We start from the raw sequence: 24,059 nt of genomic DNA on the forward strand, positions 1-24,059 counted from the left end.
CATCAATGTCTCATCGGTAGGATGAGGAAAGGCATCCTTTTCCAGAACACTATTGACTGTACCTCAAAATTGCCACTTTTCAGTAGCTTAATCTACACTGTGAGTTGTCTTCAGATTTTTTTCCCTGAAGCTTTGGCTATAAATAACACATCAAGAAAGGATGCTGGAGAATGAAAAAAGGCTGGACTAGATTTCATTTTAAATCTTTCAATTTGTATACTTCTAAAATAAGCATATGCATTTGCTGACTTTTCTAGTCATCATTTGTGCATTTATACTCAAGAGAGAAAAATGAGAGTATGACCACATTTAACTGAGAAAGGAAATAAAAATAACCTCTTCATTGTACTGTCACCTCTTTCAGTTTGGTATTAGAACATATATAAATATAGGATATATTTCTGCCATGCCAAAAAACAAGATTTCAGCATTTTGTGCCTCAGAACACACTGGAAAAGATGTCAGGAGACTGATTAAAAATGATTTCATCATCCTTCTATCTAATCCAAACAAAGCCTTTTGTCCTTCATGACCAAATACATATATAGTTTGGTTTAAGATTTATGATGTTTCCATTAAATCAAAGCCAAATATTCTAAATTGCTTGAAACTAGAAGCCATGCAAATTAAAGTAACAAATTTCAAATTGTTGGAAATTTGGAATTAAGTAGTCATCTGTGAAGCAGGAGTTGGTATATATATATATATATATATATATATATATATATATATATATATATATATATATATATATCAGATGCTCAGTCTGTGTGCCTTTTATTTACATATACTTTATGAGTCTTCCTCCATCACAGACATTGCCAATGGATACATTTAACTTAGAAGTTGATGACTTAGACATTCTTATTTGGTTATTTTTCTGAATGCCCTGTTAGGAAGTGAGTCATGTTGAACTTGGAAAATGAAATTGTATTTTTCTGTTCTGATGAAGGGAAATGTTTCTAAATTCTGCCACAATATTTACAGTAGAAATGAATTTACTGCTTGTCTCTCATTGCTCATTTAAAGTATGATCAATTCATTTAAAAGTAATAGAATCACTACTTCTAGATATTAATCATAGCATTTTAAATGAGATTATTGACTACATAATTGAAAGTACCATGGAGTCAAAATGGACATAAGCAAATGAAATTTTATCTGGCTTTTTCAGAATTGCTATTTCATTTTTTAAGAAATTATTTTTTCTGTGTTTTGAGATCATAATATAATTGCATCTGTTTTGTTCTTATAATTGATACCTTTGGAAGGATTGCTCAAGCATTGATTCCCTTTAACATCATTGTAATGCCATATAGAACAGAGGTTTGAAATGCTTGCATGCAAGTAAATTTAAATTGCAAAGCAATTTTCAAAGAGTTAAAACTTATGGATAAAAATCAGTAGAGTTCATTAAGACAAGAACAATGTTTCTCACCACTTGTATTCAACATAATATTGAAAGTCATCTTCAGAACATTGAGGTAAATCAAAAGGAAGAATGTAAATTGAACTAAAGACTCTACTACAACACATTGGTATTCCATTCTACAGCTTTACTAAAACTTGTAAACCTGTAGAATGGAATACCAATGTACATAACCACTAGTATTTCCATAAAGATCAACTGGTTAAAGAAACTGGGACTACAATCTTATGTATAATAAATAAAACAAAACAAAAAAAAACTGAAAATAAGGAGAAATAGACTCAACCAAAGAGGCAAAACATCTAAATACTATAACATATTAAAATACCAGTGAGAGAAATCAGTCACAAGCAAATGAAAAGATACCCAATATTCCTTGGTTGGAAGTATTTATACTGTTAAAATACCCATTCTACCAAAAGTCAATAGTCAGTATAGTCCGTATATAAATTTTCTTTAAGACTTATTCATATTTCATATTTTTGATTGTTTTCCTCGCATTTTATTTTTCTACCACATGTGTACATTACCCATTGGAGGCCAGAAATATTTCAGGAACTTGGATTACAGATGGTTTGCAAGGCAGCATGCTGGGGATTGAAGTTGGGAAGAATGCCTAGTGCTCTTACATGCTGAGCCATTCCTTCAGCCCTTCTCTGTACCAATTTCAGTGACAGAAAGAGAAAAGAATAACCCTCATGTTCATACCACAAAGGAATCTAAATACTTAAAGTAACAACTGCACCAGCAGCTTTAAAAATAGATGACAAAGCTATTGTAATCAAATAGTCTTGATCCTGGCATAAGAACAAATGCATAGAGCAATGGAACATAATAGTAACCCCAGAAGAAAATCCATAGAATTCATTTTCTATAGTGCGGAACCAAGGGTACAGAATGAGGAATGATAATCACCACAATAAATGATGTTGGAAATGCTGACTACACACACACACACACACACGTAGATGAATCACTTAGACTGTTACCTCACAAGATATAAAAAATAAGAAACACCCAAGAAGGACTAGACTCACATGTGAGTTCTTGGCTCAGTCTGGGAGGAGGGGACTGGACCTGTCTGGACTGAGTCTACCAGGTTGATCTCAGTCCTCCTCAGGGGAGGCTTTGCCCTGGAGGAGGTGGGAATGAGGGGTGGGCTGGGGGTGAGGGGAGGGGGGGCAGGAGGGGGGAGAACAAAGGAATCCATGGCTGATATGTAGAACTGAATGGTATTGTAAAACAAAATAAAAGGAAAGAAAATATGCCAAAATGCTCCATGAACTTACATGTAAACTTGAAAAAAAAAAAGGTAAAAAGAAAAGGCGTCAAGGAAACAAAGCCTGAGCTGCTTAAATAGTACTTTATTCATCAACTGGGAAATGTATGTATGTATTTCATAAATTCCCTGTTACATTGTATTTATCAAATAGTCAAATCAATATTTTCTCATTAAAAATTTGAATATATTTTAACTCACCTGAAAATGTCAATATTGAGTTGTATATTTTTAAAAAATATCTTTATTAGTTTATTTTTTTCGCATTAACCCTCCCTCTCTGAACTCTAACCCACCCAAATTTGTCTCCTTTTCCCCTCATCAAGGCTAATGTGTGTTTACCAAATATTCTTGAATATGTGTCTTTCCACTGATGAGTGTGTATGCAGGGGAAGGGCGTCTACTTATCAGGGCCCAATCTATTAGAGAAAACTGACTTTTCCTGTCCCATTGAATGTCAAATGTAAATAGCTCTCCAACTAGGGGTGGAACTTGTGCCCATCCCCTCTCTCTGGTGGGATTTGGTCTTCTTTGGGCTAGTTACTCTTTACTCTACTATGAGTTCATATGTACCATAGTCCTCTATTGATCTTATATTCCTCTGCCCATTCTTGTAAAATGATCCCAGAGGCAGTTGGGTTTTTTTGTTCTTTTTTTTAGTACTTTTTGAGAGTTTTGTACAATGTGTTTTGTTCATGATCACCTCCACTCCCCAAACTCATCCTAGCTCCACTCCCTGTTTGCTATTTACCAAACTTTGTGTCCTTTTTGCTGTGCAAATTTTCTTGGCTAGGGAGAAACTACTACCATTATGCTACATCATGGATACAGTATTAAGTCAACTCCTAATGAGTTAACATTATACTCATAGAGCAATACACTTACCTTTTTTACATTTCTAAATATATATATTTTAATTGAAAATAAATTTCTTTTACACAATATATTTTTATTGTGGTTCCCCTCCCCCAACTCTTCCAAGATCCTCTCCACCTTACCACTTATCCTAATCCACATGGTTTCTTGTTCTGTCTCATTAGAAAAAAACTGGCAGCCAGAGGTGGTGGTACACACCTTTAATCCCAGCAGGGAGACAGAGGCAGGCAGATCTCTGTGAGTTCAAGGCCAGCCTGGTCTCTGTGAGTTCCAGGACAGGCTCCAAAGCTACACAGAGAAACTGTGGTGGCATTGTGTTCCCCAAAATATTTTGCACCCTAATAAACTTATCTGGGGTCAAAGAACAGAACAGCCACTAGATACAGAGGCTAGAAAATGGTGGCACACACACCTTTAATCCTAGCATTCCAGAGGCAGAAATCCCTCTGGATCTCTGTGAGTTCAAGGCTACATTGGAAACAGCCAGGCATGGTGACATGTATGCCTTTAATCCCAAGAAGTGAGCCTTTAATCCCAGGGAGTGATGGCAGAAGGCAGAAAGATATATAAGGCGCGAAAACCAGAAACTGGAAGCATTTGGCTGGTTAAGCTTTTAGGCTTTTAGCAGCAGTTCAGCTGAGATTCATTCTGGATGAGGACTCAGAGGCTTCCAGTCTGAGGAAGCAGGATCAGCTGAGGAATTGGCAAGGTGAGGTGGCTGTGGCTTGTTCTGTTTCTTTGATCTTCCAGCATTCACCCCAGTACCTGGTCCAGGTTTGTTTTTATTAATAAGAGCTTTTAAGATTCATGCTACAAGAAACCCTGTCTCAGAAAACAAAACCAAAACCAAAACAAAACCAAACAACAACAAAAAACAGGCATCTAAAAAAAGAAAAAAATAAGAAAATCAGATAAAATAAAAACAACCACACATGAATAGAACAAAACAAACAAATGAACAGAAAAATGGAGCCAAAGAATAAGAAACACACAGATGTAGAGACAAATGTATTGGCATATACAGAAATTCCCTAAAACCACAAAACCAGAAACCATAATATATAAGCAAATAACCTTGTAAAGTCTAAATATATTTTTGATTGAGGAATAAAAGCACACAAATTGTACATGTAATATTTTCTTTAGAGACATGGTTTCATTGTGTAACCCAGAATGGCCTGGAACTCCCTAAGTACCCCAGATTGGTCTCAAATTCTTTGTCATCTTGTTTCTGTGTCTTAAGTAGTAGGATTGATTATAGGTATGTCCCACTATTAATACCTTACATATCATACATATTAATGTGACACTACATAGTGTTTCAATACATTTATTGTATAATATTTAAATTGAATTAATTAAATTTTATCTCATCAAATAGGTAACATTTCTTTTTAACATCCCTTTGTCTACCTGATGGCCAGCTAGGGCTACACAGAGAAACCCTGTCTGGAAAACAAAATAAAAACCTAAACCAACAACAACAACGAAAAAAAAACTACTAAACTTTTCTTTTATTCCTTTGAAAGATGAATAGCTTCACCTTAAGTCAATGTCTAGGATATCTCCTGACAGTTAAATGTAAGAAGTGTGTGTTCACAGTGCCCCATCTTTAGAAGTCCACTATATCCTATAACACATCATTTGAATTCAGTGTCCAACTGAACAGTGGTCCCCTGCTGAAGGACTGTTACCATGATAATCTGTTTAATACTTTCATCAGCGTTTGAAAAAAATACTTATGAGGTTTTCAGGTGGCATAATTTTAAGATATCAAATAACAGAACTAAGATGTACAAGGTTCTGAGCAAGACGTAACAATAGGTTAAAACTAACAGTAAGAAATTAAAATGTTATATACTTAATGTACAATAAAAACAAATATAGTCATAATAAAGAATGACCGCCGGGCGGTGGTGGCGCACGCCTTTAATCCCAGCACTCGGGAGGCAGAGCCAGGCGGATCACTGTGAGTTTGAGGCCAGCCTGGGCTACCAAGTGAGTTCCAGGAAAGGCACAAAGCTACACAGAGAAACCCTGTCTCGAAAAAACCAAAAAAAAAAAAAAAAAAAAAAAAGAATGGCCATCCATAGAATTATTTTAAGAGAAATTAGTGGTGTGATAATAGAAAAAACATAAGGCCTGCAAATATCTGTAGAATTAGGTCTAAGGCGATTTCTTTTAGAGATGTGGAAATTGTGTGTACAGATTGGAATGTAAACTGTTAGGTAATAAGTTACTGTTCCAGGAATTGCCCCACTAGGCCACACCAGGGAAACACCCCACTGCATTTCTAAGATTATATATACAAATTTTGATGGAACTGCCATCTGTGAACTTAAGACCAACTTTTAACAGTTAATGCTGCTGCTTGCCAATCACAGCTTGCCAGCACTCCCGGGCAAGGAAAATATGAATGAGCTGTGTTTGTTTTTGTTTTCCCATAATGGTTTGCATAGATTTATCTTTCCTAATAAAATCCCCAAACTTTCTTCAGCTCTCTATATGCCAGAGGTCATCCTGGCATATGTGTTTGTGTTCTGGATTGCAATCCTTTTCTTTTTCTTCCCCAATAAAACTTGCTTTATTTTTCCTTTGTATGCTTTTGTTTAACTTCGGCAGAATGAAACACATAGGGCTACAAAGAACCAGGTGTGCTGATGTGTTTTTATAAGCATGGCTTTATCAGACTGTACATCAAAGAACAGTTTGCCCCAAGGCCATTCTATTTCCAGGAGTGGCTTTATGTGTAGCTCTTCATAGTTGATGGCTTCTGATGGGAGTGGGGGGTGGTGTATGTGTGGGAAGCACTCGGTTTTTTTAAGGGGCTGGCCACTGGGAGTTGGACCGCTCTCCAATGAATATATGGGCAACACAAATTGGTCTTCTTTCTTCTTTCTTCCTTCCTTCCTTCCTTCCTTCCTTCCTTCCTTCCTTCCTTCCTTCCTTCCTTCCTTCCTTCCTTCCTTCCTTTCTTTCTTTCTTTCTTTCTTTCTTTCTTTCTTTCTTTCTTTCTTTCTTTCATTTGGTGGGGAGGCATAAGGGTGGGACAGTGGACCTGTGAGGAATAGAAAGCGAGTGTGATCAGGGTTCATTGTACAAAATTCCCAAATAATTAGTAAAAAATTTATGTTGGGGGAAAAAAATAGAAGGCTGTTAGTTTCTACCAGACTTCTGGGGTTCAGAGAAAGGAAAAAATTCTTAAAGAAAATTTGGTAAGTAAGTATTTTCAAATCATCAGGAGGGACAAGTAGTTCTGCAGTGTCTTTGGAGGTCTGTGTCTGGCTTTGTCATGATAGGAAATGTTATGAATGATGTGAGCTTGGGAAACCCCTGGATGGCAGGGCCAGGGTATCCCACTCCTGCAGGGAACCATGCTGGCATGCTGGACAGCTGCAGCAGCAGGGCTTGCTTATGACCCACTCCATGTGGCTGGTGGAAGTTCACAACCCAGATGCTGTATTTGTGCGGAAATGATTTATTATAATAGAGAGAAGAAGAGAAGATAGGAAAGAGGGAGAGAAGAGAGAGAGGGGGGGTGGAGCTTTTCCTTAAAAACAGGTTTTTACGTCAGTACACAGGGTGGCCCCAAGGGCGGGATTTCAAGGGGGCAGGTCAGGATATTAAGAGGATGGACCGTGTGTTAAGTAATTTCTTTTCACAGTAAAAGGGGTTCCTTCAACCTTGAAATTCAATGTAGTGACTTTCATTAAAAATCAAAGCTTTAGGATATAAAGGGCAAGGTAAAGGAGGCCTCATTGCAAGGTTTCAGAAAAAGACATGAAATTTTAGTCAGTAAGTACCATCAATCTGTTGTGGTATGTTAGAAAAGGATAATTTTAGCTGTGTTTATAGAATTCTGTTAGTACAGGGTTTTATAATCTATTGAGAATTGAGTTGGCCCAAATGTATCTGAAGTAACTGTTTGGTTATGTATATGTATTCTGTCAAATTTATAATTTTAATTTGTATATTATCTTCCTACTAGACAAAGAAGAGGCCTGTCTTTAAATATGTGAAGCACTGTCAGGTGAAAGCAGAGTCCTTGTGTGCCCTTTGTAGCTTCACCGAGGCAGAAATCAAGTCAGGGTATAGAATTCATGAAGGCAGATTCCTGTTTAACCTGGTGGTTAAAGTCTTGTCATAGTATTATTCAGGGTTCAGCCATTAGAAGAATTAGAACAGAAACTGAATGTTTATCCATTGAACTGGTACAGAGGTGTTTCTATATTGGATGGGAGATGGCTTTTGTTTATTTGTTTTGCCTAATTTCTTCTTTGATGTTATATATAGTTCATTCTTCTTTTCCTTTAAAAATACATTTTAAAAGACCTCTTGCTTCCTTCCTTCCTCTACCTTCTGGCGAGAAGCTGCCTTAATTGAGGACTGTTCTTTGCCTCTTTGTCATCATGGTACCAATACAAAGTACATGGATTTACCTTTTTAAAGAATTTTTAATTTTTATTTTACACATATGGGTGTTTTGCCTGCATGTATGTCTATGGACCATATGCATGTCTGCTGCCCAAGAAGGCCAGAAGAGATTGTTGAATCTCATGGGTCTGGAAGAACAGATGGTTGTTCTCTGTCATGTAAGTATTCCTCAGGGAGACCAGTGGGTACTCTTGACCATTTAGCCATCTCTCTAGCCCTGCATTCTGATTTTGATCAATCTTCTTAGATGGACTTGCTGCATTCAGCTTTACAGAGAATGCATGCAGTGTCATCCTCTAGGACAGGGCAGTTTAAGCATGATAAAAATGCATTTTATGTCAGCTGAGTAAACATCAAGGTTGAGGGATGTTAGAAACTGTGAGTATCTCTTCATGGCATTCTATGTCTTAGATCCATTGTATCTTTAGATACTCTGTATCTTTTCAGTTCTTTCTTCCTGGCTGGTGAAAATATCTTTTGTTGCCATGGTGAATATCTGAACTGCTGTTAGCGAAGAGTAGCAAAACATGCTTCCCCAATTATGCCATTCTGTAATCAGGATTATTTTGAGCTTCAGACAATTGATATATACAAAAAGCTTGCTGTACTTTTATTTGTTCAAAAGCTGAGCCCATTTTTAAATTAAAATATAACTATACCATTCTCCTATGTTCTCTTTCCTTCTTCAATCTCCTTATGTCCTGTTACCTGCTTACCCCAAATGCCCCCTGCAATTCACTGCCTTTCTTCTTTGTCTCTGTCTCTCTGTTTTCTGTTTGCTTGTTTGTTTTTGAGACAAAGTTCCACTATATATCTGTAGCTGCCCTGGAACTCGCTCTGTAGACCAGGCTAGCCTCAAATTTAGAAATCTACCTGACTCTGCCTCCCTGTGCTTGGACTAAAGGCATGTGTCATTCATGTCCTCTTTCTTTGTTATTGTTACATATGTATAGATGAATTAATACAACCTATAGATTCCATTCAGTGTTACTTACATGATTTCAGGCCTGATGGCTTAGTATTGAATAATCAGTTAGGGGAAAATTAATCTTCTGACTCTCAACATTTCTCCCTTTGTCTAGGGTTGGGGCTGCATGCAGTTCCCCCTTTCACATTAGTATGGCTGTTGCTACAGTCTTTCTTCAGTTTAAGCAGCCATATTGGTGAAGTATTATGTGTGGAGCTTTCCCGTCATTTCTAGGAGATAACTGATTTCCTGGTCCTCTTTCTAGCACTGTTTCACACAGAAGTTGTATTTATTCACTCTCTCTCCATGTTATGTCTCCTCCTTCCCCAACCCTGACAGTGTGTGTTAATATACAAGCTAAAACTGAACTTTAAGAACCTTTTTCCTTATTAAAAAGTTTTACATGTTGTTCCAGGTAAAGAGTTCTGTTTTTTGCTTATATCTAAAGCCATAAATTTTTGTGGGGAGGGGGGGGTGGGGCGTCACAATTTCTCTTGGGCATCTTGGAGAAGCATCAAGACAATTAATCTTCAATAATACTTCTGTGCATATAAACACTTACAACCATCCTTAAGTGATTTTGATACACATGAGAAAATTAGACTCAGTAATAGTTTAAGGAGTTGCAAAAGAGGTACTTAGGAAAGTGGTGGAATCACCTTCATTGATAGATTTAATTACTGGGAGACATTCCAGAAACTAATCTCTACTACTTATTCAGGGTTTGAGTTAATTTACCCCCAAGGCTATTCCAGTGATAATTCTAAAGTATTATATTGCACATACCAAGGGAATAAATCATTTTTATATGGATGTGGATGGATCATAAAGCAATAAAAATGCTAATGCTCTGGAGACAAACCCAGAGCTTTGTAGTGGTCAGGTTGCATTTGGACCTCAGTGGGAGCTGCTTACCCATAGAGCAGGAATCAAACATTTTTAACCACTGGTTCCTCATCCCCCAGTGAAGCTGGCTTCTGGAGAATGATTTGTTTATTTTTAAATAGAATCCATTAGATTCTTGGGCAGGGAGGATCACCAAACAAAGCTCTTTCATGTACTTTGCACACAAATGGCTTCACACATACATACCAAGCTATTTATCTCTGTGGTTTTTCCTCTAATTCACCTTTCCAATTTGATTCATCATGTGTGTATTAGTTTGGTCTTTAAATATAAGATTTTATTTATAATATCTTCAACTCTTATAAGTACATCCAGAAACAAATATTTCATGGAGTAATTAAATATTGATTCAAGTGACCTTGCATATGAGTTAACTTATTATTGCAGTAAAATCTTGAATGGTAACAGGAAGAGCAAACTAAACTTGAGATGTATATGGGGAATTTCTTTGTGTTTTTCTTCTAAGGATAATCTTATTCAATATGTTAAATTAAAAAACTAGTCAGAGAAAAACACCCAAAGTTCTCTGTCAAATGAGTTGACTTTGGCACATCCTACAGAATTTCTTCCTTTTTAGTTACAAGTCTTGTACACCTATCCAAATTATTTGGATCTTAAATATGCCCTGAAGCATGTTCCCAAACTTTTTATTCAGTTGAGAAGTGGTTGACACTGTAGGTGATGGGGTCTGGTTGGGGGATGTTTGGGTCTCTCTCTTTGCCAGTCTTTATGAGGCAAAGATCTTTGTTCCACCTTGATGCCTGCCATGGTGTTTTGCCTTGTCATGTAACCAAAGGGGAGGGTCAAAAAAAAAAAAAGCCATGCATGGCAACCTGAGGAAGCACGAGTCATTCTGACCTATTTCTAGTTGTCTCAGGTATTGGATCCTATCCACAGAAGGCCTCTGATACTAGTTGCAAGATCTTTTGGGAATGTAGAGGTAAGCAAATTGAAATAAGTCCTTGGAAATTTCTGTTATATTTTTCCTCATAGGAAGGTGTTAAAGGAATGCTTCTATTAAATGCACTTCTGAAATGTGCCACCACTGAACTGTCACTCTTGGAATTGGGCTCAAGAAATTCCAGAAATAATCCTCTTCATGAAAATCATAATTCTGCATCTTCATTTCCTAACTTCAGAGAAAGAAGTTTTCTCTCTCTCTATTGAAATGTATCACTTCATTTAGATTTGGATGTTGAAGGTACTTTGGAATGCTGGTGCTTTAGTATGCAAATACTTTAAATTAAAGGTGCTTGTATATTAGAAGGTGGTTGCATTCTCTTTTCCCTTATTTTATTGGATGTCTGACTCCATTATCTTATCAACTGAGGAACAGGAATGAAACTCAAGATCAACACTTCCGTTGACTCTATCATCTATTCCTCCTTAGTGCCACTAACTCAGAGCCTTTTATTTTCAAGTACATACAGCATTGGTTCATTATGTATATTCTCCCCTTTCTTTTCCATAACCTTCTTACAGCAGCTCCAAGCCCTGCTCCCTCCTATTTCTGCAGCTACAGTTAATGCAGATATATCTCAGAGAGATCGTGTGTTAAGTTCCTGAGTGGCAAAAGTAAGGTAATATCTCAGTACAGCCAGTCACATAAATTCTTTGTTAACACAAAACATATAAAATTACATTATTATCATTCTGCAGAATATCAAGTGTGATATGGCATTAATTATGTCTTGAAAACAATGTACACACCCAAATAAAATATTTTATTGCTAAAATTGCTAATGATCACAGAGCCTTTAGAGTATCAATGTTGATGGCTGCTAGATGATGAGGATTGAAGTCCTTAACTGAAATTTTAAATCCCTTGAAAGTTGTCTGTATGCATGTCTTCCAAACTTTTGTTACTGTCGATGTTTTATTAATTTAAATTTATAAATGTTTTACCTGCGTGTATATATCACATGTATGCAGTATTTACAGAGGACAGAAGGGAATGTCAGTGTCAGATCCCCTGGAACTGGAGTTCCAGATGGTTGTGAGCAACCATGTGGGTACTGGGTATTGAACCCAGGTCCTCTGCAAGAGCAGCCAGTTTTCTTAAGTAATGAGCTATCTTTCCAGCCCCCTAATGCTTTGATATCCTCCTATGAATCATAAATGTTCTTAATGCCATTTGAAGTTCTACATTATTTCAAGTAGTTTTTAAATTTACTTTGCTCAGATCTTCCAGAGGGATTGCTATCTATGGCATCTATAGCTTTATGAAGCTTATTTATGAAATAATATGACTTGAAAAATGAAATTACTAATTGGTCTGTGGAATGTATGTTATGTTTGCAGCCATATAATCAACATTCATCTCATTTACATGTCAGAACTCTTGGGTACAGTATCATTAAGTAGCAATATTTTCATAAATCCTTTTTTTAATTGAGTAACATAGTTCAATAATGTACTTAAATTTTCAGTAAACTCTGTTGTAAACAGATCTGTCATTCTGACTTCGTTTTTCCCTTTATAGAACACAGACAGAGCAGATTTAGTACAATTCTATTTTTGTTTAGGATTTCTTTTAGATAGAGTCTTTCTGTATAACTCTGGCTTTTCTTGAATTTACTATGTAGACCAGGCTAGCTTCAAACTCACAGATATCCACATACCTCTGCCTCTTGAAGTGAAGGCACATGCCACCATGCACAGCAAATTTAGTATAATTCTTCTTTCTTTCTTTCTTTCTTTCTTTCTTTCTTTCTTTCTTTCTTTCTTTCTTTCTTTCTTTCTTTCTTTCTTTCTTTCTTTCTTCCTTTGTTTTCTGAGACAGGATTTCTCTGTGTAGTCCTAGCTGTCCTGGAACTTGCTCTATAGACCAGACTGACCTTGAATTCAGAGATATGCCTGCATTTGCCTCCTGAGTTCTGAAATTAAAGATCTGTGCCACTACTGCTTGGCCTAGTATAATCTAGAAAATCTAGGTTCATCTACATTGAAGACCTATGTTTGAGTGTAACTATCTCCATTTAAGCTATAAAAATAATATGTGTTGCTTCAGCTCCTTCAACAGCATTTGTGTGGTTTCACCTTGCACTTTTGTATTCTAGAGAAAGAACTTGTTTTCGAAAACTTCAACAGTCATGCTTTCCTAGCTTCAATCTCATCTTTTGCAGATTACTCCCTGTCATAGAACTGAGAATGTTTAGTATCTTGCTGTAGCCTATTTCTGGCTTAAGAGAATGTTGTGGTTCTGTCCAGACCACTAAATTGTTCTACATATTTATAACAATCTGTTTGTTTTCTAAATGTTCGTTCTTCACTGCAGCAGCATTTTCAATTTGCTTGAAGGTCTTTTCTTCTACGAGACTGATGTTTGGTACAAGATGACTAATCTTAAGCCTGGTTCTGTAATAGTAAATGCTTGCCCCACTAAGATTTGTCATTTCTACATTTTTATTCAAATTAAGAGATGTGTGACTCTTTTTTCTTGAAAATATGTAGAGACCTCTCACAATCCTAAGTCTAAGAGCTCTGTGTCCTAGTTACTTTTCTGTTGCTGTAAAGAGACAATATGACCAAGGCAACTAGTAAATGAATGTGTTTAATTGGGGGCTTGCTTGCAGTTTCAAGACAGTTAGTCCATGACCATCATGGTGGGGAGCATGGAGGCAGGCAGGCATGGTGCTGGAGCAGTAGTTAAGAGCTTATATCCTGATCTGAAAGTTGAAGGCAGAGAGAGAATTAAGAAGGAGTGGCATGGGCTATTGAAACTTCAAAGACTGCCCCCAGTGATACCTCCTCCAACAAGGCCCTGCCTCCTAATCATTGGCAAACATTTCCACCAACTGGACACCATGCATTCAATTATATAAACCTATGGGAACCATTTTCATTCAAACTACTGTACCATGTGTGTGAGCAAGTAGGAAGGTCCAAGTTCAGGGAGAGAGTTGAAGAAATGACTGGTCAGTGGAGTGGACAGTACAAATTTATTTACTATTTTCTGTGTTGCTTGACACTCTTCATGATATCCCTAAAGGGCTGCAGTAGTGACATCAAAGATTACTATACCAGATACAACAAATAATGAGAATTTCAAAATATGAGAATTACTGAACTGTGACACAGACACAAACTAAGTACTGGCACATGTTGTTAGAAAAGTGGTTCCAATAGATTTACTTAGTATAGAGTTGCTATGTATCATTGGTTTATAAAAACTCTTGTATCTCTGAAATGTGATTAAAAAGTAGACTAGGACCAGGCATGCCTGCAAGAAAATGTCAGTCATCTGACAGCACTTTGGCTAGTATATATTGTGAGGCTCCCTTGCATGTGCAAGTCTAGGTCCTTTTCTTTTATTATTGTATACTTAGGGGTTATTCAATAGATTCAAATTATGGGCCCTTCATGGAGTAGAGTTAAAAAGGTTAAAAGTTTCCTTGATGCTAAAACTCATCTCCTTCTTTAGAAACTTCCTCCTTCAATATCTCCTGTCTTTTGCATATGCAACCCCCTATTCCTGAAGGGTTTTTTTTTTTTTTTTTTTTTTTTTTTTTTTTTTTTTTTTTTTTTTTGCTCTCAGCTTGGAAACCTTTTACCTTTTCTCCTAGGGAAAGAAAAGAAAGTTCCTTTTAATCATGATGCCTCCTGAGGTTAGATATAAATTCAGAATCAGAGACTTAATTTTACTTACTGTAAGAAAATGAGCTTTTCTTCCCTTACGTATTTCTATCAGAATTTTTTTCTCTCACATTTAAAAATGTGTGTACACCTTTATTATGACTCAAATTCTTGTCATCATCACAACTTAGGAATACTTTCTCATGGACCTGGAAGCGTCTCTGAAAGAATGTGTCTTCCTTCCCTTCTGCAGGAGGGAAAGCGCCCAACTTCAGTGAGAGCAACTCACATTAAAATATAGGGAATGTTCTTGATATGAATAATAACAAATGCAGGAGAGCTTGTGGGGAAAGAAACACCCTTATTCACTATTGTTTAAAGTGTAATCAGAAGCAGCCATCTTGACATTTAGTATGTAGGTTCTCAAATAGCCAAAAACAGAGTAACAATAAGGCTCTACTATACTATTATGGACATGTACACAAAGTACTCTCTCCTACTTGTTTGTTCCTCCAATTTTAGTATTTTTCTAGTCACAGCTGTGAAATGGAACCAAGCTACATACATGTCTATCACAAATGAAAATGTGTTGTATATACACAATGAAATTTGATTTAGCCATCAATAATAATTAGATTATGAAAATTTCAGAAAAATGGAAGCAACTGGAAATCAGTATATTAAGCAAAATAAATGAGAACCAGAAAGGCAAATGGGTATCCTAGATTTTAAACTCTTTCACTCCTCTCTCCCTCTCTTCCTCTCTCTCTCCCATCCCCTTTCTCTGATAAAACTATAAAGTGTCTATAGGAGGGGTAAATGAGTTCTTAAGCTTAGCTGAGAAGATAATAGAGGGGAAAATGCATTACTTTGTGTAGTAATTTAAAACAAATTAAACAGTGTAGTTATGTGCTTCCTCTTGTCTTTAAGGTCCTCATTAGTTCACCAGGACCCAAACTTTGCTTTGATATTTGAAATCATGGTTTAATTTCTAATTTTTCTGGGTATTATGACTTGGAGCTTGAGATTTGTGAAATACTGGCACATGATTTAAGGGGCAATTAAGTTTAGGAAGCATTGCATTTATTAGTCCCTTCTAGTATGTCTTCAGCTCACACTGACAGAAATGTATTATTCTGGGGATAAGGAGTAAATTTATCTAGAAATAGAGCTAGGGTTTAATTATTGCTTTACTACTTTCCTTTGGCAGGCAAGCTGGGCATGGTGGTACATACCTTGAGGCAGAATTTAAGCTCAGCCTGGTCTACATAGTAAGTTTCTGATGAGTGAGGACTTCGTAGAAAGATTCTATTTAGAGACAGATTCTAGAGACTATCCATGGGGCATATTTTATTCTAGGACTTTTCCTTAAGCCATATATTTATCTTGCCTGCAACATTTCTAGCAGGAATCCTATGAAGTTATTGAAGGGGAAGAAAATGTTTTCTTCTCTTTGTCTTTCATAATTTTTAATTGGGACAGACAGTTGTAAGAAATGATAGGTTAGCAAGAGGTAAACAACAACATATTGCCATGTGTATTTTTTACATATGTGGGATACTCCCTGACCTTGAAGAAATGCCTGGAGCACAATCTTCAATTGAAATAAAGAAAGAAGGTCTTGTGACGGTGGTAATGAAGACAGTCAGGAAAACAGGATAAATCATGTCATGCAAAATAGATCAGTGTGCTTTCTCCTTTGGTAAGAATCTGCAGTGATTTGGACTTGGTTTCCTCAACTTGTTGAAAAGTATGGCATAGACCTTTTGACTGTAGTATTCCTATAGAGTTTTGAATTTCCTTTGCTAAGGGCTAAGTAATATGCTTGATTTTAGAATTTCTTCCATGTTTATAGTTTCAGATTAAACTAATTGTTACAGCCAAAGGAAATGTGTTTGGGGGTGGAATAGTCTGATGTACCATAATCATTTCAGGGTTGTAGCTGGAGAGTTTCTCTTCGGCTCCCACCAAGCCCTGGCAGTCCCACAGCCCACTTATAAAATAAACACCCAGACTCTTACATTATTTAAACTGTTTGGCCTAATGGCTCAGGCTTCTATCTATCTAGTTCTTACGTCTTAAATTAACCCATTTCTATAAATCTATACCTTGCCACATGGCTCGTGGCTTACTTGTATCTTACATGTTGGTACTCATGGTGGTGGCTGGCAGTGTCTCCTGACTCAGCCTTCCTGTTCCCAGAATTCTCTTCTCTGCTTGTCCCACCTAAACTTCCTGCCTGGCTACTGACCAATCAGCATTTTATTTATACAGAGCAATATCCACAGCACAGGGTGGATTATTCTTATCCTTTATGTTTATAAAGTCTCTACCATGTACCTAATTAGTTTTGTTCTTCCTGGACCTGAATGTCAGATCATTCCAAGCTGTCTTCTTTTAACTTAACCTAGGAAGAACCTTCCTAAGATTTATTTCTTTTTAGTAAATGTGGCAGCCACAAACCCCCTTCTCATTCTGCTTCTTTCCTAAAATTCTCCCCCTGTCTTTCTGCATTCAGAATTGAGCCCAGGTTCCACACTGAAGTCTTTTGTCCTGTATTATAATAGGTTTTAAATGAAATATATTTATTTCTTACTTTAACTGATAGAGGGTTTATAAAATACAGACAATAATATGGGATGTTCTATCCATGGAATATAACAGTGTTGATTGCACAGAAATAAACAGAATGCTTAATACCAGAATCCTTGATGGGGAGGAAAGGGAGAAACAGAATAATGGATTATTGCCTACTAATATATACTTAGAAAAGAATATTAAATTATACTGTTCTAAAGCATAATATGATGATGATAGTTAACAGGGTTTTCTAAAATGTATTTGAGACATGCTAGTGGAGAGAATTTTGAGTGATTTCACCACAATGGAAAGATAAATATTTGAAGTGAGAGTTATGTTGATCAGTCTTATTTTGTCATTGCACATTGTATACATATATGCACCCATACCCTGTGAGTATACATAATTATTATGTCAGTGATAAATCCTTTGTTACAAAATTACACTCAAGACCAGACGACATTGTGCATATTAAACATTTTTTATTCAATAAATGTCAACTTTTATGAGTACCTGCCATGCAAAGAATCTATTCTGTAGCTACTTACCACGCTCAAGGTCTTTACTCTGTGTGTGTCAACCATGTTTTAAAATCCCCTTCTGTAGCTTCTGTTGCCTCCCATGCTCTGGCAATTTTGTTACCTCTCTGATTTCATCTGTCAGTAATTTTCGTATATACCGAATGTGAGGATTATTTCTCCTCATTCTTCTTTTCAGTAGTGTCAGGGTTGCATGTCCACTTCCTCTGTAAACAGGTCTCAAGCCAGGCGGTGGTGGCACACGCCTTTAATCCCAGCACTCAGGAGGCAGAGGCAGGCGGATCTCTGTGAGTTCGAGGCCAGCCTGGGCTACCAAGTGAGTTCCAGGAAAGGCGCAAAGCTACACAGAGAAACCCTGTCTCAAAAAACCAAAAACCAAAAACCAAAAACAAACAAACAAACAAACAAACAAAAAACAAAACCTTAAACAGGTCTCAGAGCCAATACTGCACTCAATACCTAATAGTCAGTCAAGTACATTTGGTTGAGGGTATGAATTCTGTATTTCCTATGCTTACCTCTTCCTAATCGTGGCAGTGATGTCTCTGAACTGGATATCTGTATTTGGGTGTCATGTACCATCCTTACTCATTTATCTCTTAAAAGTATGTCCCACTTTTAAAATAGTGCAGAAAGGTCTCTGTTACAGGGATTTGAGAGCTAGCAATGTTCCTTGATATTTCTTATTCCTTGCTTAGGTAGTTTATGACTTTCCATGTACTGCCAGTCATAACCACATTATTTGGAGGAAATTACCTAATAATAAGTCTTGCAGCTTTTAGTTTCCTGGAAGCCAACTATTAGAGCAATTATCCCTCCCACCCTTTTATACCAACACTTGTTAGGAACTTTTAAGAAACAAAAAGAAAAATGGTCTTTAATTGGCCACAATTATTAAATTGCCTTCTAGAAGCAGATGCAGGGGAGAAGGGAAGAAAATGTATTAGTAAACCTAATCTTGACATATAAATTACAATGTTATATTATGAAACACTGTTTCATTAAGTCTGTTGAAGAATATTCAGGGCAAAATTTAGTATATTATCAGTTTAGCAAACATTTTAATGGTAGACACAGCAATACCAGCTGTACATTATAAGGTGCACTATTATTTATCTAAATATTTTATAGATACCATGGTAACTACTGAATAAATAGATTTCTTTATCTTCAGTGAAAAACAGGTAATAGTCAAGTTGCTGTTATGTTAACGGCACATAATTTTCTATTGATCACATTAGCTGGTCTTTTGTTTTCTTATACTGTTAAGCATAAAGCCAGTGTTATCACACTTTTCTATTAGGTACTTTTACTCCTTTCTCCTTGATGTTGTACAATGGCATGGCAATCATAGATGAGGGAATAATGTATGTATCCTAAAATCCTCCTTCAGAAATTAGAAAAGATAAAATGAGTATCCAAAGCAAATGAAAAGAAGGAAAAATAAACCATAGTAGTATATATAATTCACTGGGAATGGCCTTTTGATTAAAAAAAAAGTCATCATTGAAACTGTAAAACACCTGAGATTTTAAAAACTATCAGTGGCCTTGTCTCTGAAGAAAAGGGATTCATCCTCCACCCCCATCATTACCAGCACACACTAGTTCAGAATGGTGTTGCCATTATTTGGGTCTTGTTAAGGCAACCACATTGTTGAGACTTTTCTGGGTATAGCATCCTTGTTATGTCTAGAAGATACTATCTATCAAAATGTGTCCTGGGCCTCTGTTATTTACAGCCTCTATTAATATTCCCTGAGACCGAGGTTTATTTAGGCATCCCATTATAAATATGCTAATTGGATCTGGATACCCCACAGCCACTGTCTTCAGTTACACCAGTTATGGATCTTTGTTGTATTTTCCATTTGTTGAAAAGGAAGCTTCTTTGATGAGTGTTGAGAGATACATGCACCTGTAAGTATAAGGCTAAGTATTTACAATTCTGTTAGAAATTCTCCTGGTTTAGGAAAATGTCATTAGTAGATTCTCCTGACATGAATTCCCTCCTTTTCACTGGGCCTTCATTAGATGTCTGTTTGTTACCCCCACTATTGTACCATTGATAATATCTTGTTTGGCTTGTTAATTGCTGTGGTCTTAAGACTTGAAAGTAGTGTAGCACTATTGACTGCTTTTCCCTCTTGGCATAGCACCTTCCAATATTATAAGAACTAGTCCTCAGGGACGAACAAGGCTTCTGCTTCAATTCCTTCTTGATTTCTCCAAGCCCTCTGACTGAAATGTGTGGTGTCTTCAGTAATATGGTCTTAACTTTCAAATTATAGAAGATGATCAATTGTACTATCCTATATTATTTTGTGAGTATAGATGAGTGATTTTAGATACTTAAGTGGGACCAAGAGAAAAGTAAATTTGGATATAAATAGCAATATGAGGAATACTTAGGTTTTGGGAAGTAGTCAATATCTTCACTATATCAGGGTCAGCATGTTGTTTACAGATTGTGCTATAATTCAGAAAAATGTTACTACTTGGGGGAGGGGAACAAATGGTGCAAACTGCACCTGTGATCTTTGTATTATTTCTCACCACTGCATAAGGATAGTTTATTATGGGAAAAATAAAATCTTTGACAGGCTATGGACAAGTGGATAGAACTTTAGTTCATGTTACTAATTTAAAGAATCTAGGCTACATACTGTGTAATTTCATTTATGAAACGTTCTGTAAAAATGGAAGAGACAACAGGTAAAGCAGTTGGGTGGTTTCTAGGGTCTTGAGGAAGAAAGTGGGCTGGACAAAGGATGCATATTTGATATTCTTTGCCACTATATTATAAATTTTTGGTATTATGTATTTATCAAAACTCCCTAAAACTTAAGATATAATGTAGACTTTGAGAGAGCAATATTACTCTATAATACTTATATAAGGCAGTGTGATTGTTTGAAAGAAAATGACCCCCAAAGGGAGTGCCACTATTGGGAGGTAAAGCCTTAGTGGAGGAGGTGCATCACTGTAGAGGCAGGCTTTGATGTCTCATATATGCTTAAGCTTTGCTCAGTGTGATATACAGTCGACTTCCTGTTGCCTATAAGATATAGGACTCTCACAGAATGGGAAAAGATTTTCACTGACCCCACATCTGACAGAGGGCTGATCTCCAAAATATATAAAGAACTCAAGAAACTAGACATCAAAATACCAAACAATCCAATTAAAAAATGGGCTATAGAGCTAAACAGAATTCTTAACAGGAGAATCCCAAATGGCTGAAAGATATTTAAGGAATTGCTAAATACCCTTAGTCATCAGAAGATGCAAATCAAAACGACTCTGAGATACCATCTTACATCTGTTAGAATGGCTACGATAAAAAACTTCAAAGCTTATGTTGAAGAGGCTGCGAAGCAAGAGGAACACTCCTCCACTGTTGGTGTGAGTGCAAACTTATACACTGTTGGTGTGAGTGCAAACTTATACGGCCACTTTGGAAATCAGTATGGCAGTTTCTCAGAAAATTGGGAATCAATCTTCCTCAAGACCCAGCTATACCACTCTTGGGCATATACCCAAGGCATACTTAATCATACTGTAAGGACATATGCTCAACTATGTTCATAGCAGCATTATTCATAATAGCCAGAACCTGGAACCAACCTAGATGCCCCTAAATCAAAGAATGGATAAAGAAAATGTGGCACATATACACAACTTAGCTGTAAAAAAACAATGAAATTTGCATGCAAATGGATGGAACTAAAAAATATCCTGAGTGAGGTAACCCAGACTCAGAAGGACAAACATAGTATGTACTCACTCATAAGTGGATACTAGATATAAAGTAAAGGACAATCAGATTATATAACCCACAGCTTCAGAGAAGCTGGCTAACAAAGAGGCCCCCAACAGGGATGTATGGATCACCTTGGGAAAGGGAGATCCAGATGAGTAAACTGGGGCTGGTGGGGGACAATAGAGGGGAGGGGATGGGAGATAAGACCATGAGGGAATGGGATGGTCAAGCTGGGGGAGGGATGGAATGGGAGAGCAATAAAAGAGATATCTTGATAGAAGGAGACATTCTGGGGTAAGAGAGGAACCTAGTGCTAGGGAAATTCTCAGGAATCCATAAGGACAACCCCAAATTCAACTACTAGCAACAGTGGTAAGGGTGCCTGAACTGGCCTACCCTGGTATAGTGGGTAGCTGTTCCAGCTTTGACTTGGAAGTGAGGCTTCAGGAAACTATAGGCCTACCTATGATCTCCCCCTGAGGTGGGGCTGAGACAGGAGCCCTTAAGACCAGAGATCCAGATGTGCTGGCTCTCTTGGTTCCTGATGATCCTGGATGCTGGATGGTAGACTGAGTGGAGTTCTCCAGAGAAACCAACTGGACTGCACCTCACCTCTCCTGGACACTGTAACCTATCCCTTTACTTGTTGTAAGTTATCCCCCAAAATAAACCTCCCTTTTAACTACATGGAGTTGCCTTAATAAATTCTCCAATATTCCAGATTAGACTACTAGCAACAGTGGTGAGAAGGCTTGAACTGGCCTACCCTGGTAATCAGATTGGTGGATACCCTAACTGTCATCTTAGAGTCTTCATCCAGTGACTGATGTAAACAGATACAGAGATCCACAACCATACACCAGGCTAAGCTCCAGGAGAAGAGAGGGAAGAGGGATTATATGAGCCAGTGGGGTCAAGATCATGATGGGGAAATTTACAGAGACAACTGAACCAAACTAGTCAGAACTCACAAACTATGGACCAACAGCTGTGGAACCTGCATGGGACTGGACTGGACCCTCTGCATAGGGGGACAGTTGTGTAGTTTGGTCTGTTTGAGGGGCCCCTGGCAGTGGCATCAGGATCTATCCCTGGTGCATGAGCTGGCTTTCTTGAGCCCATCATCTGTCTTGCTTACTCTTGATGCAGGGGGGAGGGCCTTGGATCTGCCTAAACTGAATATACCAGGCTTAGCTATATCCCCATGGGAGAACTTACCCTGTTGGAGGAGGGGATGGGGTGGGACATTGGGGGCTGGGGGAGCAGGAGGAGGAAAGTGAAGTGGATCTGTGGTTGGTATGTAAAATGAATAAAAAAATTTAAAAGATATAGGACTCTCAGTTACTTCTCTAGCACTATGCCTGCCTGCATGCTGCCGTGCTCCTTGTCATGATGTTAATGAACTAAACCTCTGAACTATAAGCTGCCACCTCAATTAAATGTTTTCCTTTATAAGAGTTGCTGTGGTCATGGTATTTCTTCACAGCAATAAAACCCTAACTGAGACAGACAGCAATAGAGACTGTAAGGCTAAAGACAAATGTGGCTCTCTTTAAGAATTCTACTCTAGCAGGCAGGGTATACCCCACAGAAGTATGGATTAAATCATTTGAAATTATTACTTGCAGTACAAATGTTAAACAAGTAGATTGTTGGTAGGTGATAGGATTTAGATTTCACATATAGAATATTTGTAGACAAACAATGAACCCATGGTAGAATGATCTATACAGAACTTAATTAAAATAAAAATTATACATGTCTATAATTTAATTAATAAACAAATGATGTGGAGAAAAATCTTCCTTGAAGAAGTCTAAGAACTGCCTGAGGAGAGTGCTTACTGATTTAGAACACTGACTACTCTACCAGAGGACCCAGGTTTGATTCCCAGCACCCACAGCCGTTAACTACAGATACAGGAAATCGGTTGCTTTCTTTTGGGCTCCATGAGCACCGTGCACACACATAGTACCCAGACATACATTCAGGCCAATTATTCCTGTACATAAAATGAAATAAATATAAAATATTTGGAATTATAAAATTTTCAACTTTATGGGGATAGATGAGAGGGTAGAACATTTGTGGAGGTCAAATGACAAATTGTAGGATTTTATTTTTTCTTTCCATAATCTCAGTTCCATGGGACAAACTCAAGTTATCATGCTTGGAAGCAAATGTTAGCCCATATAAAAAAATTATAATCCTCTTTATTACTGAACCAAACATTTGGTGATTAGGACAAGATGACATAAATATTTTAGGTTTGTGCATTTTGTATTGACATCAACATTCTTCAACAGTGTCCTTTACGTGCAATGTATGTGTAGTAGGCACCTGTTTCAGTTCAGACAGATACTCCAGTAAAGTTCCTAACTGAGAACAAATACAAGTTGAAAAAGTATGCTAATTTCATAGTAACCATGGTAACCTTTCACTTTATTTTCCCTACTTTCTCTGAAAAGATTCCCCATCACCAACACAATGTAAAGAAAGCAGCAACTTTGTTTGCTAGAAAGCTTAATGTATTCCTGGTGAACTTTAATTTGTAGGTAGCCAAATTTCAAGCAGATTACAGTGATGGCGATCTAAATTAAGAACACCCCAGAATTTTGTGCTAAATCTGACCTCATCTTCAAGGGATCTCTTTATTTTCATTTCTTCCTTCAGATCTCCTTACCATCTCTTTTCCAACCCTTGTTATTGTAA

Source organism: Peromyscus maniculatus, chromosome X (genome assembly GCF_049852395.1).
Source record: "Peromyscus maniculatus bairdii isolate BWxNUB_F1_BW_parent chromosome X, HU_Pman_BW_mat_3.1, whole genome shotgun sequence".
Classification (NCBI taxonomy): domain Eukaryota; kingdom Metazoa; phylum Chordata; class Mammalia; order Rodentia; family Cricetidae; genus Peromyscus; species Peromyscus maniculatus.